General features: G+C 36.4%; 1 long non-coding RNA gene across 1 annotated transcript in view; it reads right to left on the reverse strand.

The window, feature by feature from the left end:
* LOC118150315 (uncharacterized) overlaps window positions 1-17,129 on the reverse strand; it is a 45,790-nt gene extending 28,661 nt beyond the window's left edge. The window contains exon 1 of the long non-coding RNA XR_004738427.3: window positions 17,064-17,129. This is a non-coding gene — a long non-coding RNA (uncharacterized LOC118150315). The remainder of the gene's footprint in view (window positions 1-17,063) is intronic.
* Between the last annotated feature and the right edge of the window lie 4,059 nt (window positions 17,130-21,188).

Consider the following 21,188-nt stretch of genomic DNA (forward strand, 5'->3'; position numbering starts at 1 on the left):
TTGAGCTCCTACAAAGTACAGACTGTCTCCTCAAGCAGCTCCCTGACCCCTCTATATCCAAAAGACTGACATTTGGCAGGCATCATTCTGGGACAAAGATAGCAGAAAAAGAAACTGGTAGCATCCCTCGCTTTTCTGCAGCTACTATAGGTGCACCCCAGACAAGCAGGGCCTAGAGTGGACCTCAGCAGTTGTACAGCGAAGGGGCTAGACTGGTAGAAGGAAAACCAAGTAACAGAAATACTTCATCACCAGCAATCTGGGTGTCCACTCAGAGACCCAATCGAAAAGTCAGCAACTACATAGACGACAAGTGGATAAATCCACAAATATGGAAAGAAACCAGCGCAAAAAGGAGGAAAACACCTGAAACCAGAACACCTCGCCTGCTAGAAAGGACCAAAACTCCTCACCAGCAAGGGAACAAAGCTGGACGGAGAATGACTGTGATGAAATGACGGAATTAGACTTCAGAAGGTGGATAATGAGAAACTTTTGTGAGCTAAAAGAACATGTATTAAATCAATGCAAAGAAACTAAGAACCTTGAAAACAGATATGAAAAAAGATTTGAGGAAATGATAACAAGAATGGATAACTTAGAGAGGAATATGAATGAATTAAAGGAGCTGAAAAACAAAATATGAGAACTTCGCGAAGCATGCACAAGTTTCAATAGCCGAATTGACCAAGCAGAAGAAAGAATATCTGAAGTCGAAGATCAACTCAATGAAATAAAATGAGGAACCAAGATCAGAGAAAAAAGCGCAAAAAAGAATGAAAAAAGTCTCCAAGAAATGTGGGACTATGTGAAAAGACCTAACCTACATTTGATAGGTGTACCAGAAGGGGACAAAGAGAATGAATCCAAGCTGGAAAATACTCATCAGGACATCATCCAGGAAAATTTCCCCCACCTAGCAAGACAGGCCAACACTCAAATGCAGGAAATACAGAGAACACCACAAAGTTATTTCACAAGAAGAGCAACCCCAAGGCACATAATCATCAGATTCAACAAGGTTGAAATAAAGGAGAAAATACTAAGGGCAGCCAGAGAGAAAAATCAGGTCACCCACAAAGGGAAGCCCATCAGACTCACAGCAGATCTCTCGGCAGAAACACTACAAGCCAGAAGAGAGTGGGGGCCAATATTCAACATTCTTAAAGAAAAGAACTTTCAACCCAGAATTTCATATCCAGCCAAACTGAGCTTCAGAAGTAAAGTAAAAATAAAATCCTTTGCGAACAAGCAAGTAGTCAGAGATTTTGTCATTACCAGGCCTGCTTTACAAGAGCTCCTGAAAGAGGCACTACACATAGAAAGGAACAACCAGCACCAGCCATTCCAAAATCACACTAAATGCTAAAGGGCATCAACATAATGAAGAATCTACAACAACTAAAGGGCAAAACAGCCACTTAGCATCAAAATGGCAGTATCAAATTCACACATAACAACATTAACCCTAAATGTAAATGGACTAAATGCACCAATCAAAAGACACAGACTGGCAAATTGGATAAAAATCCAAAACCCATCAGTGTGCTGTATCCAGGAAACCCATCTCACAGGCAAAGATACACAAAGGCTCAAAATAAAGGGATGGAGGAAGATTTACCAAGCAAATGGAGAGCAAAAAAAAGCAGGAGTTGCAATTCTCATCTCTGATAAAATAGACTTTAAAGCAACAAAGATCAAAAGAGACAAAGAAAACTATTACATAATGCTAAAAGGATTGACACAACAAGAAGAGCTAACAATCCTAAACATATATGGGCCCAATGCAGGAGCACCCCGATACATAAGGCAAGTTCTTAATGACTTACAAAGAGACTTAGACTCCCACACATTAATAGTGGGAGACTTTAACACTCCACTGTCAATATTAGACAGATCAACCAGACAGAAAATCAACAAGGATATCCAGGGCTTGAACTCAGACCTGGAGCAAGCAAACCTGATAGACATTTACAGAACTCTCCAACCCCAAATTCACAGAATATACATTCTTCTCAGCACCACATCACACTAACTCTAAAATGACCACATAATTGGAAGTAAAGCACTTCTCAGCAAATGCAAACAACTGAAATCATAACAAACAGCCTCTCAGACCACAGTGCAATCAAGTTAGAACTCAGAATTCAGAAACCAACCCAGAATCACACAGCTTCATGGAAACTGAACAACTGGCTCTTGAACGTTGACTGGGTAAAAATGAAATGAAGGCAGAAATAAAGAAGTTCTTCAAAACCAATGAGAACGAAGACACAACATGCCAGAATCTCTGGGACACATTTAAAGCAGTCTCTAGAGGAAAGTATATAGCAATAAGTGCCCATATGAGGAGAATGGCGAGATCCAAAATTGACACCCTATCATCAAAATTGAAAGAGCTAGAGGAGGAAGATAAAAAAAAACTCAAAACCCAGTGGAAGACAGGAAATAACTAAGATCAGAGCTGAATTGAAGGAGATTGAAAAACGAAAAACCCTTCAAAAAATCAATAAATACAAGAGCTGGTTTTTTGAAAAGATCAACAAAATAGACAGACCACTAGCCAGATTGATTAAAAAGAAAAGAGAGAACAACCAAATAGATGCAATAAAAAATGATAAAGGGGAAATCACCACAGATTCCACAGAAATTCAAACCATCATCAGAGAATATTACAAACAACTCTATGCACACAAACTAGTAAACCTGGAAGAAATGGATAAATTCCTGGACTCCTGTGTCCTCCCAAGCCTAAACCAGGAGGAAGCTGAAACTATGAATAGACCAATAACAAGGTCAGAAGTCGAGGCAGCAATTAAGAGCCTACCACACAAAAAAAGCCCAGGTCCAGATGGGTTCACAGCCGAATTCTACCAGACACACAAAGAGGAGCTGGTACCATTCCTTCTGAAACTATTCCAAATAATCCAAAAAGAGGGAATCCTTCCCAAATCATTTTATGAGACCAATATCATCCTGATACCAAAACCCAGCAGACACCCAACAAGAAAAGAAAACTTCAGGCCAATATCCATGATGAACATAGATGCAAAAATCTTCAATAAAATATTGGAAAGCCAATTGCAACAGCAAATCAAAAAACTTATTCATCACGATCAAGTAGGATTCATCCTGGGGATGCAAGGCTGGTTCAACATATGCAAGTCTATAAACGTGATTCACCACATAAACAGAACCAACAACAAAAACCACATGATTATCTCAATTGATGCAGAGAAGGCCATTGACAAAATTCAACAGCCCTTTATGCTAAAAACCCTCAATAAACTCAGTATCGATGGAATGTATCTCAAAGTAATAAAAGCTATTTATGACAAACCAACAGCCAATATCATACTGAATGGGCAAAAACTGGAAGCATTCCCTTTGAAATCCGGGACTAGACAAGGATGCCCTCTTTCACCACTCGTATTCAATATAGTACTGGAAGTTCTAGCCAGAGCAATCAGGCAAGAAAAAGAAATAAAGGGTATTCAAATAGGAAAGGTGGAAGCCAAATTGTCTCTATTTGCAGACGACATGATAGTGTACCTAGAAGACCAAAAACTCCTGAAACTGATAAGCAACTTCAGCAAAGTCTCAGGATATAAAATCAATGTGCAAAAATCACAAGCATTTGTCTACACCAATAACAGACTTAAAGAAAGCCAAATCAAGAACGAACTGCCATTCACAATCGCTACAAAAAAAAAAAATACTTTGGAATACAACTCACAAGGAATGTAAGGGACCTCTTCAAGGAGAACTACAAACCACTGCTCAATGAAATCAGAGAGGACACAAACAGATGGAGAAACATTCCATGTTCATGGTTAGGAAGAATTAATATCGTGAAAATGGCTATACTGCTCAAAGTAATTTACAGAATCAACGCTATCCCATCAAGCTATCATTGACTCTCTTCACAGAACTGGAAAAAACCACCATGAACTTCATATGGAACCAAAAGAGAGCCCGCATAGCCAAGTCAATTCTAAGCAAAAAGAACACAGTGGGGGGCATCACACTACCGGATTTCAAACTATACTACAAGGCTACAGTAATCAAAACAGCATGGTACTGGTACCAAAACAGAGATATAGACCAATGGAACAAAACAGAGGCACTGGAGGCAACACAACGTATCTACAACTATACAATCTTTGATAAACCTGACAAAAACCAGCAATGGGGAAAGGATTTCCTGTTTAACAAATGGTGTTGGGAAAACTGGCTAGCCATGTGCAGAAAGCAGAAATTGGACCCCTTCCTGACACCTTACACTAAAATTAACTCCAGATGGATTAAAGACTTAAACATCAGACCTGGCACCATAAAAACCCTAGAAGAAAATTTAGGCAAAACTATCCAGGACATAGGAGTAGGCAAGGACTTCATGACCAAAACACCAAAAGCATTGGCAACAAAAGCCAAAATAGACATATGGGACCTAATGAAACTCCACAGATTCTGCACGGCAAAAGAAACAGTCACTAGAGTGAATCGGCAACCAACAGAATGGGAAAAAATGTTTGCAGTTTACCCTTCTGACAAAGGGCTGATATCCAGAATTTACAAAGAACTCAAACAGATTTACAGGAAAAAAAACAAACAAGCCCATTCAAAAATGGGCAAAGGATATGAACAGACACTTTATGAAAGAAGACATATATGAGGCTAACAGTCATATGAAAAAATGCTCATCGTCCCTGGTCATCAGAGAGATGCAAATCAAAACCACATTGAGATACCATCTCATGCCAGTTAGAATGGTGATCATTAAAAAATCTGGAGACAACAGATGCTGGAGAGGATGTGGAGAAAAAGGAACACTTTTACACTGTTGGTGGGAGTGCAAATTAGTCCAACCATTGTGGAAAACAGTGTGGCGATTCCTCAAGGCCTTAGAAATAGAAATTCCATTTGACCCAGCAATCCCATTACTGGGTATATATCCAAAGGACTATAAATCGTTCTACTATAAGGACACATGTACACGAATGTTCATTGCAGCACTGTTTACAATAGCAAAGACCTGGAATCAACCCAAATGCCCATTGATAATAGACTGGATTGGAAAAATGTGGCACATATACACCATGGAATATTATGCAGCAATCAGAAATGATGGGTTTGTGTCGTTTGTAGGGACATGGATGAATCTGGAGAACATCATCCTCAACAAACTGACACAAGAACAGAAAATGAAACACTGCATATTCTCACTCATAGGCGGGTGACGAAAAATGAGAACACATGGACACAGGGAGGGGAGTACTAAACACTGGGGTCTATTGGGGGAAAAGGGGAGGACCAGTGGGAGGGGGAGGTGGGGAGTGATAGCCTGGGGAGAAATGCCAAATGTGGGTGAAGGGGAGAAAGGAAGCAAAACACACTGCCATGTGTGTACCTACACAACTGTCTTGCATGTTCTGCTCATGTACCCCAAAACCTAAAATGCAATAAAAAATTAAAAAAAAAAATGGGTAAAGAACTTCAATAGGCCTTTCTCAAAAGAAGAAATATGTTTTCCAAAGGGTATTTTAAAAAATGCTCAACAGCACTAATTATGCTAGAAATACAAATCAAAATCATAATGAGATATCATCTTAGACTTGCTAGAAGTGCTATTATCAAAATGATTAAAGATAAGTATTTGTAAGAAAAAAGGAAACCCTTGTACACTATTATTAGGAATATAAATTAATACAGCCATTGTATAAAACAGTATATAGTTTTCTCAAAAAATTAGAAGTAGAACTTTTATATAATCTAACAATCCCTCTTCCGGGTGTATATCTAAAGGAAATTAAATCAGTATCTCAAAGAGATATCTGCACTCCCATGTTCATTGCAGCGTTTTTCACAATTATCAAGATAGAAAAATAACCCACATACCCACTGAAGAGTAACTAGATTAAAAAAATTCAAACTTTAGAACATGAAAAGTCTGTCATTTGTGATGACATAGATAAATGTAGAAGACATTATACTAAGTGAAATAAGCCAGGCGCAGAAGGACAAACACTATATGTGGAATTTAAAATGTCAAAATCATAGAGGCAAAGAGAAGAATGGTAGATGCCAGTGGCTGTGGAATGAAGGAAATGGAGAGATGTAAGTAAATTTAATAAGTTTCAGTTATGCAGGATAAAAAAAGGTCTAGAAATCTAATATATAGCATGGTGACTAAAGTTAATAATACAATATTATACACTTGGAATTTATTAAGAGATTAGATCTTAAATATTAACACACAGTAACTATGTGAAATGATAGATGAGTTTATCAACTTGATTTTAGAAATCAGTTCACTACATATACATATATTAAATATGTTATATACATTAAATGTTTATTATTTGTATTTGTCAATTAGCATAATCAGTCATGAAAAGGTGATTTTTAAAACTGATACTACAGATATGCAAAAGATCAGCAGAGACTACTATAAGCATCTCTATGCAAAGAAACTAGAAAACATTTTTTTAAAAAGAAACCAGAAAACATTTTTAAAACATTAAAAAAAATTTTTAAACTGAAAACATAAAATTTCCAAAGATTGAGCCAGGACAAAACAGAAATCCTGAACAGACCAATAATGAGTAATAAAATTGAATCAGTAATTAAAATCTCCCAAGAAAGAGTTGAAGACCAGATGAATTCACAGCAGAATTTTACCATATATACAAAGATAAGCTAGTACCAGTCTTACTGAAACTATTCCCCAGCCCAAAAGAAATCGAGGAAGAGGATTCTTCCCTAACTCATTACATAAAATCATTACCATCATGATCCCAAAATCAGGCAATGAGACAACAAAAAAGAAAGCTACAGGCCAATATTCCTGATGAAAAAAGAAGCAAAAAAATCAACAAAATACTAGCAAAGTGAATCCAACAGCATATGAAAAATATTTTGCATCACAATCAAGGGGACTTTATTACAGAAATACAAAGATGGTTCAATTTGCCAAATCAATATGTTTGATTCATCACATAAACAGAATTACAAACAAAAACCATATGATTATCCCAATAGGTGCAGAAAAACATTTGATAATATCCAACCTTTCTTTATGATAAAAACCCTCTCAAGCTAAGTATTGAATGAATATACCTCAAAATAATAAAAGCCATATACAACATACCCAGAGCCAACATCATAAAGAATGGGGAAAAGTTGAAAGCATTATCTCTAAGAACAGGAACAAAAGAGGGATGCCCACTCTCACTACTCCTATTCAACATAGTACTGGAAGTCCAAGCTAGAGCAATCAGGTGAGAGAAAAAAATAAAGCTCATTCAAATTGAAAGAAAAGGAGTCAAATCATCTCTGTTCACTGACAACATGATCTTATACCTAGAAAACCCTAAGGTCTCCTCCAAATGACTCCTTCACATGATTAACAACTTCTTGAACTCATTCTTTTCTTGGCTGCATAGTATTCCATGGAGTATATGTGCCACCTTTTCTTTTTTTTCTTTTTCCTTTTTTATACCAAAGGTGTTAAAGAAAAAAGAAAAGAAAATACTGCAAAATGTGCATGCAGAAAAGAACTAGCATCCAGAATCTACAAAGAACTCAAACAACTTAACAAAATAACAAATAACTCAATTTAAAAAGTGGACAAAAGATAAAAACAGACCTTTCTCAAAAGAACACATACAAGCAGAAAGAAAATATAGGAAAATAATGCTCAACATCACTAATCATCAAATAAATGCAAATTAAAACTACAATGAGATACCATTTTACAGTAGTCAGAACAGCTATAATTAAAAATCAAAAAGCAACAGATATTAGCAAGGATGCAGAGAAAGGAATACTTATACACTATTGGTAGGAATGTAAATTACTACAGCCTCTATGGAAAACAGTGTGAAGGTTTCTCAAAGAACTAAAAATAAAACTACCATTTGACTCAACAATCCCACTACTGGGTATCTACCCAAAGAAAAAGAAATCATTATATCCCAAAGGAAGCCACACTCATTTGTTTATGAAAGCACTATTCACAATAGCAAAGTCACAAAATCAACTTAAGTATCCAACTACTGATGATTGGATAAAGAAAATGTGATATATGTATGTACACACACACACACACACACACACACACACACACACACACAATGGAATCCTATGCAGCCAAAAAAAGAATGAAATCATGTCTTTTGCTGCAACATAGATGGAGCTAGATAAAATTATCCTAAGTGAAATAACTCAGAAACACAGACACTGGGGAGTTTGTGGAGGATGTCTGTGAGGAGGGTAACGGTTGAAAAATTATCTGTTGGGTACAGGGTTCATTATTTGTGGGATGGGTACACAGTAAGCCCAAATCTGACCATTATGCAATATGTCTATGTAACTAACTGAACATGTATCCCCCCGAATCTACAATTTAAAAAAAGGAGAGGTCCATTACTAAGCTTTTCTTAGATGTTCTATAATTTTTATTATTTTATTTTTACATGCAAGTATTGGGGACATCTGGAATTTTTAGTTATAGTATTAAGGAAAGGTTTAACATTTTCTATTCTAGATTTCTAGCCAATTATGCTAGAAATATTTGCTAAAATATCATTTTCTATCATATTGATATTTTAATTGTTATATATTAGATTATCATAAGCTTAATATATAACAGGAGCTGTGCTCCTGGATTCTCTGTTCTCTTCCAATGATCAGTTTCTCTGTCCATACAATCTTTACTTGAATACATTAACTATACATAATTACATGACTTTAAAATTTGGTGAGTTATGTATTTGTCCTTACCAGACATTCATTGACAATTTCCAGATACGTATTCTTCTATACAGATTTTAATGTAATTTTATGTAATTTCTAACAGGAAAATAGCATATGTTTACCACTGTAAAACAATGCTACAAAAAGTATTTCCAATAATATATATTTTATTAACTGCCCTTTTTACAACTCTTGATGTAATCATATACCTGCATTTTTCTATTAATTTGTTGATGTAAAATTTTGTGTTTTTTCGTTTATATTGAACAAACCTTACATTTCTAGTACAAACACTTTGTTATAATGAAGTACATTTCTGTGATAGTATCAGATTCTACTGGTTAACATATCAAAGTTGGCATCTCCATTAAAAATATAAACATGGGTAGGTGGATCACGAGGTCAAGAGAGTGAGACCATCCTGGTCAATATTGTGAATCCCCACCTCTACTAAAAACACAAAAAAATTAGCTGGGCATGGTGGCGTGTGCCTGTAATCCCAGTTACTCAGGAGGCTGAGGCAGGAAAATTGCCTGAACCCAGGAGGCGGAGGTAGCAGTGAGTCGAGATCACACCATTGCACTCCAGCCTGGGTAACAAGAGTGAAACTCCGTCTCAAAAATAAATAAATAAATAAAAATAAACATTATCATACTTTGGCATTAAAATTATGATTTTAGAAAACTAAGTTTTCTAAAGTTAAAACTGTTTAAGTTTTCTAATTCTGGTGAACTTAAAATTTGTAAATCACTACAAATTTTTAACAGACAAATAGTTTATCTGACATTAGAGTCATCTGCTCTTTATTAGATAAACAGAACTTGGCTAATGGTCCTGACTAAAACGGTAGATTTAAATACCTTTCAACAACTTTGATAACTGGTCTCAAGTTTTTCCATTTTCTTTCTTGATTTAACTTGGGCTGTTTATATTCTGCTAAGAAACCATCGAATTTTTTCCCTGGCTTTTCAAATTTATTGCCAAAAAGTTTCAGGATGTGGTATACATTTAATAACCATCTCTGAAGAAAAAAAGAATATTCAGATTGATAGCATTTTACCAATTTCAGTGGTGTAAATTCTTCCTCCATTGCTAATTTCAAGATAATAGTATGATATTAAGGAATGTGGAAATGAAAAGATATATACAGTTGGCTCTCACAAGCACAGACAAGTATTTTCCAGAACAGTACTGAGTACCAATATTTTCTTGAAGGAATGTATTATCTCAGTTTGTTTATTTGCTTATTTGTTTAAGAGAATCAGACTTTTGGTGAACTTATTTCTATTACATTTTTGTTTTTGTGTATTGCTAACTCCTTATTTTCAGTTTTAACTTTTTAAACTCACACTTCCCATCTATTCTGATGTATTTTCTTGTTTGTTTACTAATTTTTGAAATGAGGACTTTCTCATTTTTTAATCTTTTTTTCTTTAGTAATGAGGCATTTAGAAGTATTAATTACCCTCAAAATACAAGCTTTGCTCTGCCTTATAGGTTGTGGCAAGGTGTGTTTTTTTCACTGCTTTCTAAAAGTTCTATTTAGAATTGATTTTCTTTTTTTATCCAATAATTACTAGCAATATTTAAGGGGTTTTTGAGTGGAAGAGATCATATTTTAAAATAGTTTATTTTATTTTTATTGGTTAACAATCCAGAGACCATACTCTCTCTCTCTCTCTCTCTCTCTCTCTCTCTCTCTCTCTCTCTCTCTCTCTCTCTCTCTCTCTTTCTCTATTGGTAACCTACCTTCTTTCAGGAAAGTATGGCTTTAGGACTTCAGTCCCTGAAATTCACCCACATTATTTTTTGCAATTTATCAAGTGCTTCCTGATTCTTTAAATTTTCACATATGATAGTTCATCTCCTTGGGCACTTTTCTCTGTTTCAGCAACTCAACTTCCACTGTCATTCAGTGCACTTTCTAATTCAGCTATCTGCATCCTCCTTCAGTTCCAGTTCATATATCATTTCCTAAGGGAAGCTTTCCCAGGGATCCCCAGAATAGGGTAAAGCACCTGTTATACACATACTCTCATAACCCTCTGTCTTTCTTTTTCTTTATTATAATTATAAACAGTGACTCTCTAATTAGTTTCATGGCAATATGAATGAATGGAGAAATTTCATGGATGGAGAAATTAACTATGTGTTATTTCAGAGTCCTCTAGTTTATCATGAATGGATGACAGGTATTGTTTCCCTTCTTTCCAGGTAGAGTAGACAGGGACTTCTTGGTAGTTCTTGGGTTTGGATCACAGCTCTCTTGAAAATCTGTAAATTACAGTGAGATGAGCTCCAGAGACTGAGCCATAGCATTTAATGTCTTTAATAAAAGAAATATCTTATTATTTTCTATACCTGGGAGACCTGAAAAATATAGCTGGAATTTCTTTTACGCAATATTCAGAATTTCTCTTACGCAACATTCAGAATTTCTTCATTACTTAAGTACATGGAATAAATGCATATGGAAGGATTTTTTTCCTCATGCAGTTTTTGCTGATGAAGTAAAGAGAAGGCAAGTGAATGAAATTAGCAAATTTATGATGTATTTTTGTGTTCACTCATTTATCCGTATTCAGCAAATCATGGTTTAAAAGGATTCTGATTTAGGTGTTTCAATGAATATATAAATAAAGTTAAACTAATGGTCAAATAGAAGAAATATAAGAAACTGTGAGGCATGGTTGGGAGGGGACAGGTAGGGCAGGGATCAGTAGGAATTAAATAATACCTATTTTGTTGTCAGATATACTTCCCCGCCCCCCGCCCCCCGACATCTTGGCTATACCTATGTGACTAAGCCAAACCTCCTAAGCTTCATTTTCTTCTGCAGAATGGATTTACTAACATAACTTTATGTGAATTTATGCATTTTTTATGCATTTTCTATCTCAGCTATCTGCACCCTCTTTCAGTTCCAGTTCAAATATCATTTCCTAAGGGATCCAGTGATATGAATGCAAGCTATTTGTATAGTGTCAGACATATAGTAAGCACTCAATATTATTGCTTGTTATTACTTCTGAGTTTCATTTCTATCAAAACTCTAAGATTGTCTACAAACAGCCTCACACCACCTATTAATTACTATTTTAGTTTTCAGTAATGGAAAACCATAGAGCTGTGTTGAGAGATGTTGGATGGTTGTCCAGGCTACGGCAGTAGCTAAGTCACTCATTTTTAAACCAGTCCAAAATATATATGACTTAAATTTATATAACAACCTGACAAATGATACAAATTATAGGCTCTTCAGGTCACTTAAGAAGAGTTGAAACCGGAAATTTCAAATTCACAAGATGCCAAGAATCTTCTTGTGCATAATTACATATATATCAAGAAACCAAGTGATAAATGCCAGTCAAGAGACTGATAAGGTGGCACGGGAGGCTAGAGGAGTGAAAGACTGCATATCAAGGAGCGACTCAAGGCTGTACCTAGAGTGTCCCTCTTACAAAGTATTTATATATTTATCTATTATCATTTGATACCTTACCTCAGGTATAATGGAACTAGTTTGAGTTTTGGAACTGTATGAAATGGAAACTAGACATGTAAGGGGTGGTTGTCTTGTAGATTCTTGTGTCACAAGAGAAAATTGGAACCTTCTCTAAGGTTGAATAGCATGCAGTCATCACTGATTACTGGCAAAACAATGATTGATAGTAAATATATTCTTCCATCTGTGGTACTCCAGACTTTTGTATTAAACAAACCAGTACAACTAAAATAGATAAACTAAAATGTCAAACACAAAGAGGATTACCAACATTTTTATTTTATTACCTAAATGTATAATTTTTTGAACCTGCAATTACTGTTGCTGTATCTTTTAAAATAATATTTTGAAGGCAAAACAGGAAGAACAAAGTCCATGTAAATAAAATTAAGTTGTTCTTTCCTATGTCCTTAGATACATTTCATATTCATCACAATATGGATTATCAGAATATTTACAGTGTATGTCCAGCATAATCTGATTTAAACTATAGGCTGATTGTAACAGGTGAATGTCATGTTGGGAAACCTAGATAGCATCCCAAAGCAATAGACACCCTTCCACCAGAACAGCTAAAACTGAGTCTCAGAGAGACACCCTCATAATGGAAGACAGTGATAAAAGCAATACATATTGAGATTGCCACGTCTCTGTTCCAAACACAGGAAACTGGTGGCTTCAAACATGACCTGTAGATTGAAGCCAGAAGGTCAGATGTTCTCCATTACAGGCTTAATTACAATCTTGCTCCTTCAGACTGCTTCAAACTGAGTTGTAGAAGCATTTTATCTATTTAATGATAGTTAATGTTTTTTAATATAAAGGAGAATGACTTCTCTCAGAATAAAGAACAACTTTTATTAAAGGACGAAGTTTAGGATTTTAAAATCCTACTAGTTTGACTTTAGTTTTTTTCACTATGTTGAGAACCCATGAAAAACTTCTATAACACTCAAACTGGTCCTTGGAGGGAAGTGGGCAATCACTGAACTTTTTAGAAACACAGGTGTCTGGAACCCACCCCTCAGAGATTCTGATTCCAGTAGTCTTGAAACATGTCTGTTGCTTCTGACTTTTTTTTAGTGTTCTCCCAATAATCTCCCATGCTCCCAGGATTAAGAACCATGGATCTAGAGCTGGCAGGACATTATTCCCCTTCTGTCATTATTTTCCTCCAGAAACTGTTAACTATTTAAAGCTATGTTTTAGATCAGTGCACATGGATGCTTCCTTTCACAAGCAGCTTGGATATTTAGTGCCAACCATCTTGGGCTTGAAGACTGTGCTACAAAATAAATTCAGTAAAGCTTCTTTCCTGTTTGACTGTTTACTGAGGCAAAAGAGACAGGTGTGTGGGGCCATGGGAGAGCCACTTCCAACCATATAGGAGAAGATGTCTCACTACTGTCTTCCAAGTTAAAATATGTCCTAAATGGCTAATGGCCATCCTCCCTTCAAAGCTGACTGCTTGAAAAAAAAAATATATATATATATATTTTTTTTTTTGAGACGGAGTTTCGCTCTTGTGACCCAGGCTGGAGTGCAATGGCGCGATCTCGGCTCACCGCAACCTCCGCCTCCTGGGTTCAGGCAATTCTCCTGCCTCAGCCTCCCGAGTAGCTGGGATTACAGGCACACGCCACCATGCCCAGCTAATTTTTTGTATCTTTAGTAGAGACGGGGTCTCACCATGTTGACCAAGATGGTCTCGATCTCTTGACCTCATGATCCACCCGCCTCGGCCTCCCAAAGTGCTGGGATTACAGGCGTGAGCCACCGCGCCCATCCTTGAAAAGATTTAAAAGGCAGCCAAAGCACAATGTTTGCAGTAATTTCGAGCTTCCCATTTGAAAACCAGAGATCAATGGCTGCAGTGTGAATTTGCTGAAAGAATAACAAAAAGCAAGCCAAACATCTGGTCTATTTTTCAGAAGTCATAAAATGGAAACATCATTTATCAGAAAATATGATAGAGCTTGGCAGGTAAAGAGAGTAAAATAATCTGAAAGAGAGAAAATAGAATAGAAAAAAAAACAGGAAACTTTGGCAATTGATAATCAAGATGACATAAAATACCAATAAAGCCACCACTTATTGAGTCCCTATGATATATCCAGTATTTGTATTTATTTATCAAAATTATTCATAAATGCCTAATATGTGTGAGGCACTTTTCCTGGGTGTAGAAATGCAGCAAGAAACAAGGAAAACAAAGTACCTGACTTCATAGAGCATATATTCCAATGGGGAAAATTTCTAATTATTTCCAATTCTTATGACAGAGCTGCAAAGTAGGAATTGGTAACCCCAATTTTATAGAAACTTAAGACTAAAGAAATTAGTTAAATTAAAGAAAGTTAATTAAAACTGTAATCCATAATTGACTGCTAACTTACTGAATAAGGGCACAATTTGGAAGAGCTATTATTTCTGAATTTAGTCAAACATTATTTCTTTGTATTGTAAATGTAAAAGGGATACAGGACAGTTGCTTCCTCAAATATAGGAGACTGAGCATGAAAAGACCTTAGACTTGAGTTTTCTTTTGCCCATTATTTCACATTCTGATCTTGAGGGGGTCATTTTCCTTTTCCAAGTCTTGGTTTTATATTTCTAAAGTGAGACAGTTGGACTAAATTAGTAGATCTGAAAGCACAGTAATCAGGTGGGTAACATTAGCCCCACTGGGGAATTTAGTAGAAATGCAAATTATCAAGGCATATTCCACATGGATTGATTGAATTGAAACTCTGGTGTGGAACCCAGAGTTTAAAAGGCCCTCCAGGTGATTGTGATATGCACTAACCTGGGAAACACTGAATTAAATAATGTAATACAAGATTACAAATTTAAGAACAAATAGACATGGAGTTGATCCAAGCTTCACAACTCACTAGCAAGTCACCGAACCAACCTGAACCTCTACTTCCTGAGCCATTTTTTTTCATTTGGTCTGTAATGAATGGGAAAACTTGTATAAAATACACAAATAATGGGTTGGCATTTAGGTAAGTATCATCATTGTAATTTCCGTCATCTAAAACACATTAACATCTGCATTCTAAGTTACCTTCATAACTGAATATAACATTAAGAATACTGACGGCCACACGCGGTGGCTCACGCCTGTAATTCCAGCACTTTGGGAGGCCGAGGCAGGCGGATCATGAGGTCAGACGATGGAGACCATCCTGGCCAACATGGTGAAACCCCGTGTCTACTAAAAAAAATACAAATATTAGCTGGGTGTGGTGGCATCTGCCTGTAATCTCAGCTACTTGGGAGGCTCAGGAATGAGAATCGCTTGAACCCAGGAGGTGGAGGTTGCAGTGAGCCAAGATTGTGCCACTGCAATCCAGCCTGGTGACAGAGTAACACTGTCTCAAAAACAAAAAAAAAAAAAAAAAAAAAAGAAAACAAAAGAAAAAAGAATACTTACTAGTCAAAAACAATTCCCAGATAATTAAAACATACTTCCCTTTCAACCTCAAATACATATTAAAATTGGCAGATGGCAGCATCAAATGGTTCTGATACAAGAAGTAGTAAGCCTTATCACAAGCAGATGCTGCATTTAGCATCCAGGGCATCAGCAAACCACGTCCCTCTGTACAAAATCAGCTTACTCCAATCATGAAATCTGTTGGCTGGCCAGTTTGCTGTCTAGTTGAAAGTACACTTCGATGCACATACGAACATGTACTGGGCTAGTGATAATAAAGTAATTGAACAAAAGGAGGTAGAGCATCAATTCATAAGCACATAGAAAACATGGAAGCCTGAAGGAAGGATAAGGCCCTTTGAAGCACATGTAGATGTGGCACTCCCCACTACCGTTTCTTTTCATCCCCATCACTCTGCAGGCAACAAGATCAAAGGAATAGTCCAGGTCCCTTATGAAACATGTTAAACCATTAGAAAACAGGAAGAAAGTGAGATAAACGGTGCTCCGCCAGCCATGAATAATAGAAAGATAGGTTTAATGTGTTATAAATTCACCTGCCCCCCAATAAAGAAGTCAAGTTTCAATTTAAACTCAGAAAAAAAGCAAATTCCCAAGGAATTTTATTTTTGCCTTGGAGAATTTGCTTTTTTTCTGAATGTAAACTGAATTTAAGTCTAATTACAGTAGTTTGCCTTATTACAGTAGCTTGAAACTACTAAAACTTTTAGAGATGATACACTGCAGGGGTGAACACCTCAGTGAGGCAGCCAGGGATCTGTCTCAACTCAACTATTTACAAGCTGCATGATCTTGGACAAGTTTCTTAATCTTTCTAAGCCACATTTTTCTCATAAGTAAAATTGGGAAAATACCAGTCTTTACCACAAAAGGTTTATTTGAGGATTAAAGGTTATAGTCCTTAGCATAAGTTCTGATGTACTATACTCAGTAAGTGATATATGTATTTTTCAAAAATCCTGAATCACTATGAGTGTTAAGACCTGGATGGCTTTTCTTAAAGCAATTTTAGAAGGCTCTCTCTTTAAAACCTGCAACCAGTGCATTTCTGTCTGTTCTGACACTAAATTTAGATGAAAACCATCTGTATCAGAGCTCTATGGGTTGCAAGTGAAACTGACTCAAATTGAAATGTGAGTTTACTATCTCACAAGACTCAGAAATCCAGAGGTAGATTGTGACATCAGGCATGAATGGCTTCAGAATTCAAACAATATCTTAGGGCTTGAATTCTGAATGTTATCATTCAAAAAATATGTTTTTATTATGTATTGAAAGATAATCATTTTACAGTATGTATTTATGTGGTACAAAGTGATGTTATGATTTTTGCTTTACCTCAGCTTCTGAGAAGTGGCAAGATGTCTGTAATAACTTTCCATCTCCTCATCATTCCCACTTGCATCAGGAAGAAAGACCAGACCCTCTTTACTGGTGGTTCTATTAGTTCTGTGATTTACTCTGATTGGATCTGCTTTGGCCAGCTTGAACCAATCATGGCATGCAATACTAATCTGATGTGCTGATTGGCTTAGACCTAAATCACATGATCTACTCTGGAGGTGGGTTGGGGGTGCTACACAAAGCCATGGACAGAGAGAGGAGGAAGGAGGAATGCCCACTAGAAAAATTTTGGTTGTTGACAGCTGAAAACAATAAGTAGCCACTCTATCCCTTTATTTCGCCTTTGACTTTTTTTTTCTTTTCAGTAAGTCCTTTTGTTATCTATGTGTAGTCCCTGACTTCAATTAGTTACTGATTTCCAGATCAGTTTTTTATAAAACTCGGCTTATGGACAACTTATATCAATATTTCCCATAGGGCCTATTAAAATGAAAATTTCTAGTCCTCCCTTCAATGTCTAATCCCTAAGGGTTAGGCTAAGTAGTCTGTATGTTTAACAAGTTCCCCAGGTGATTCTCAGTAATACTAGAGTTTGGAAACCGTTGAACCAGGTAATTATTAAAGATAATTTATTCCATAATAAACCATTGAGTTAATTTATTAAATATCACTGTCACTTCCTAATGCACATCTATAGAACAGATATTATAATAATCTATGACCTCATCCATCTCAAACAGTTCTTTAAGAAACAATAATATTGTTATATGTAAAATTGTATTTGGTTCTTTAGAAATAGCAATAAAATAAGTTTTATTAATTGGACATTTGAGTGGTATCACTTTAGTAATCTCTTAGAGAGGTAATATGTGTGATTCTTTAAAAAAAGTGACATTAGGTAAATTGATAAACCTCTCTGGGTTTGAGTTTACTCGTTTATAAAGAGAGAAAAACCTGTTTAGGGTTTTAATGAGAATTAACATAATCCATTTAACTTGCTTCATACATTGGCCCATAGTAATTGCTCAAATAACAGTTACTCCTGCTAGGCACTTAATATATATTATCTCACTTAATTCTCATAAAATTCTGGTAGGAAGTTATTATAGAACCTATTTTGCAAAGTCGAGACCTGAGTTTCAGGAAAGTTAATTCACTTGTTCAAGGTCATAGAGTTAGTGCGACAATCATGTCAAAATATAATTGAAATTCACAAGTGTTTAGTGTATATATGTTACTATCCACTGATAAGTCATGATTTCTTTTTCAATTTTTATTTATTTATTATTTTATTTTATTTTATTTATTGCATTTTAGGTTTTGGGGTACATGTGCAGAACATGCAAGACAGTTGCTTAGGTACACACACAGCAGTTTGTTTTGCTGCCTTCCTCCCCTTTACCCACATTTGGAATTTCTCCCGAGGCTATCCCTCCCCAGCTCCCTGCTCCTCCCCTGTCCCTCCCCTATTCCCCCCAATAGACCCCAATGTTTAGTACTCACTTCCCTGTGTCCATATGTTCTCATTTTTCATCACCCACCTATGAGTAAGAATATGTGGTATTTCATTTTCTGTTCTTGTGTCAGTTTGCTGAGAATGATGTTCTCCAGATTCATCCATGTCCCTACAAATGACACGAACCCATCATCTCTGATTGCTGCATAATATTCCATGGTGTATATGTGCCACATTTTCCCAATCCAGTCTATGATCAATGAGCATTTCGGTTGATTCCAGGTCTTTGCTATTGTAAACAGTGCTGCAATGAACATTCGTGTGCATGTGTCCTTATAGTAGAACGATTTATTGTCCTTTGGATATATACCCAGTAATGGGATTGCTGGGTCAAATGGAATTTCTATTTCTAAGGCCTTGAAGGTTCACCACACTGTCTTCCACAATGGTTGAACTAATTTACACTCCCACCAACAGTGTAAAAGTGTTCCTATTTCTCCACATCCTCTCCAGCATCTGTTGTCTCCAGATTTTTTAATGATCGCCATTCTAACTGGCGTGAGATGGTATCTCAATGTGGTTTTGATTTGCATCTCTCTAAGGACCAGTGTTGATGAGCATTTTTTCATATGCTTGTTGGCCTCATGTATGTCTTCTTTTGTAAAGTGTCTGTTCATTTCCTTTGCCCATTTTTGAATGGGCTTGTTTCTTTTGTTCCTGTAAATCTGTTTGAGTTCTTTGTAAATTCTCGATATCAGCCCTTTGTCAGATGGATAAACTGCAAACATTTTTTCCCATTCTGTTGGTTGCTGATTCACTCTAGTGACTGTTTCTTTTGCTGTGCAGAAGCTGTGGAGTTTCATTAGGTCCCATTTGTCTATTTTGGCTTTTGTTGCCACTGCTTTTGGTGTTTTGGTCATGAAGTCCTTGCCTACTCCTATGTCCTGGATAGTTTTGCCTAGATTTTCATCTAGGGTTTTTATGGTGCCAGGTCTGATGTTTAAGTCTTTAATCCATCTGGAGTTAATTTTAGTGTAAGGTGTCAGGAAAGGGTCCAGTTTCTGCTTTCTGCACATGGCTAGCCAGTTTTCCCAACACCGTTTATTAAACAGGGAATCCTTTCCCCATTGCTGGTTTTTGTCAGGTTTATCAAAGATTGTATAGTTGTAGATATGTTGTGTTGCCTCCAGTACCTCTGTTTTGGTCCATTGGTCTATATCTCTGTTTTGGTACCAGTACCATGCTGTTTTGATTACTGTAGCCTTGTAGTATAGTTTGAAATTCGGTAATGTGATGCCCCCGCTGTGTTCTTTTTGCTTAAAATTGACTTGGTTATGCGGGCTTTCTTTTGGTTCCATATGAAGTTCATGGTGGTTTTTTCCAGTTCTGTGAAGAAAGTCAATGGTAGCTTGATGGGGATAGCATTGATTCTGTAAATTACTTTGGACAGTATAGCCATTTTCACGATATTAATTCTTCCTAACCATGAACATGGAATGTTTCTCCATCTGTTTGTGTCCTCTCTGATTTCGTTGAGCAGTAGTTTGAAGAGGTCCCTTACATTCCTTGTGAGTTGTATTCCTAGGTATTTTATTCTCTTTGTAGCAATTGTGAATGGCAGTTCATTCTTGATTTGGCTCTCTTTAAGTCTATTATTGGTGTATAGGAATGCTTGTGGGTTTTGCACATTGATTTTATATCCTTAGACTTTGCTGAAGTTGTCTATCAGTTTCAGGAGTTTTTGGGCTGAGATGATGGGGTCTTCTAGATATACAATCATGTTGTCTGCAAATAGAGACAATTTGGCTTCCACCTTTCCTATTTGAATACTCTTAATTTCTTTTTCTTGCCTGATTGCTCTGGCTAGAACTTCCAGTACTATATTGAATAGGAGTGGTGAAAGAGGGCATCCTTGTCTAGTGCCAGATTTATGCTTCCAGTTTTTGCCCATTCAGTATGATATTGGCTGTTGGTTTGTCATAAATAGCTTTTATTACTTTGAGATACGTTCCATTGATACCGAGTTTATTAAGGGTTTTTACCATAAAGGGCTGTTGAATTTTGTCAAATGCCTTCTCTGCATCAATTGAGATAATCATGTGGTTTTTGTTTTTGGTTCTGTTTATGTGGCGAATTACGTTTATAGACTTCCATATGTTGAATCAGCCTTGAATCCCCGGGATGAATTCTACTTGATCATGATGGATAAGTTTTTTGATGTACTGTTGCAATTGGCTTGCCAGTATTTTATTGAAGATTTTTGCATCTATGTTCATCATGGATATTGGCCTGAAGTTTTCTTTTTTTGTTGGGTCTTTGCCGTGTTTTGGTAACAGGATGATATTGGTCTCGTAAAATGATTTGGGAAGGATTCCCTCTTTTTGGATTATTTGGAATAGTTTCAGAAGGAATGGTACCAGCTCCTCTTTGTGTTTCTGGTAGAATTCGGCTGTGAACCCATCTGGACCTGGGTTTTTTTTTGTGTGTGGTAGGCTCTTAATTGCTGCCTTGACTTCAGACCTTGTTATTGGTCTATTCATAGTTTCAGCTTCCTCCTGGTTTAGGTTTGGGAGGACACAGGAGTCCAGGAATTTATCCATTTCTTCCAGGTTTACTATTTTATGTGCATAGAGTTGTTTGTAATATTCTCTGATGATGGTTTG

This window comes from Callithrix jacchus, chromosome 2 (genome assembly GCF_049354715.1).
Source record: "Callithrix jacchus isolate 240 chromosome 2, calJac240_pri, whole genome shotgun sequence".
In the NCBI taxonomy this organism is placed as follows: domain Eukaryota; kingdom Metazoa; phylum Chordata; class Mammalia; order Primates; family Cebidae; genus Callithrix; species Callithrix jacchus.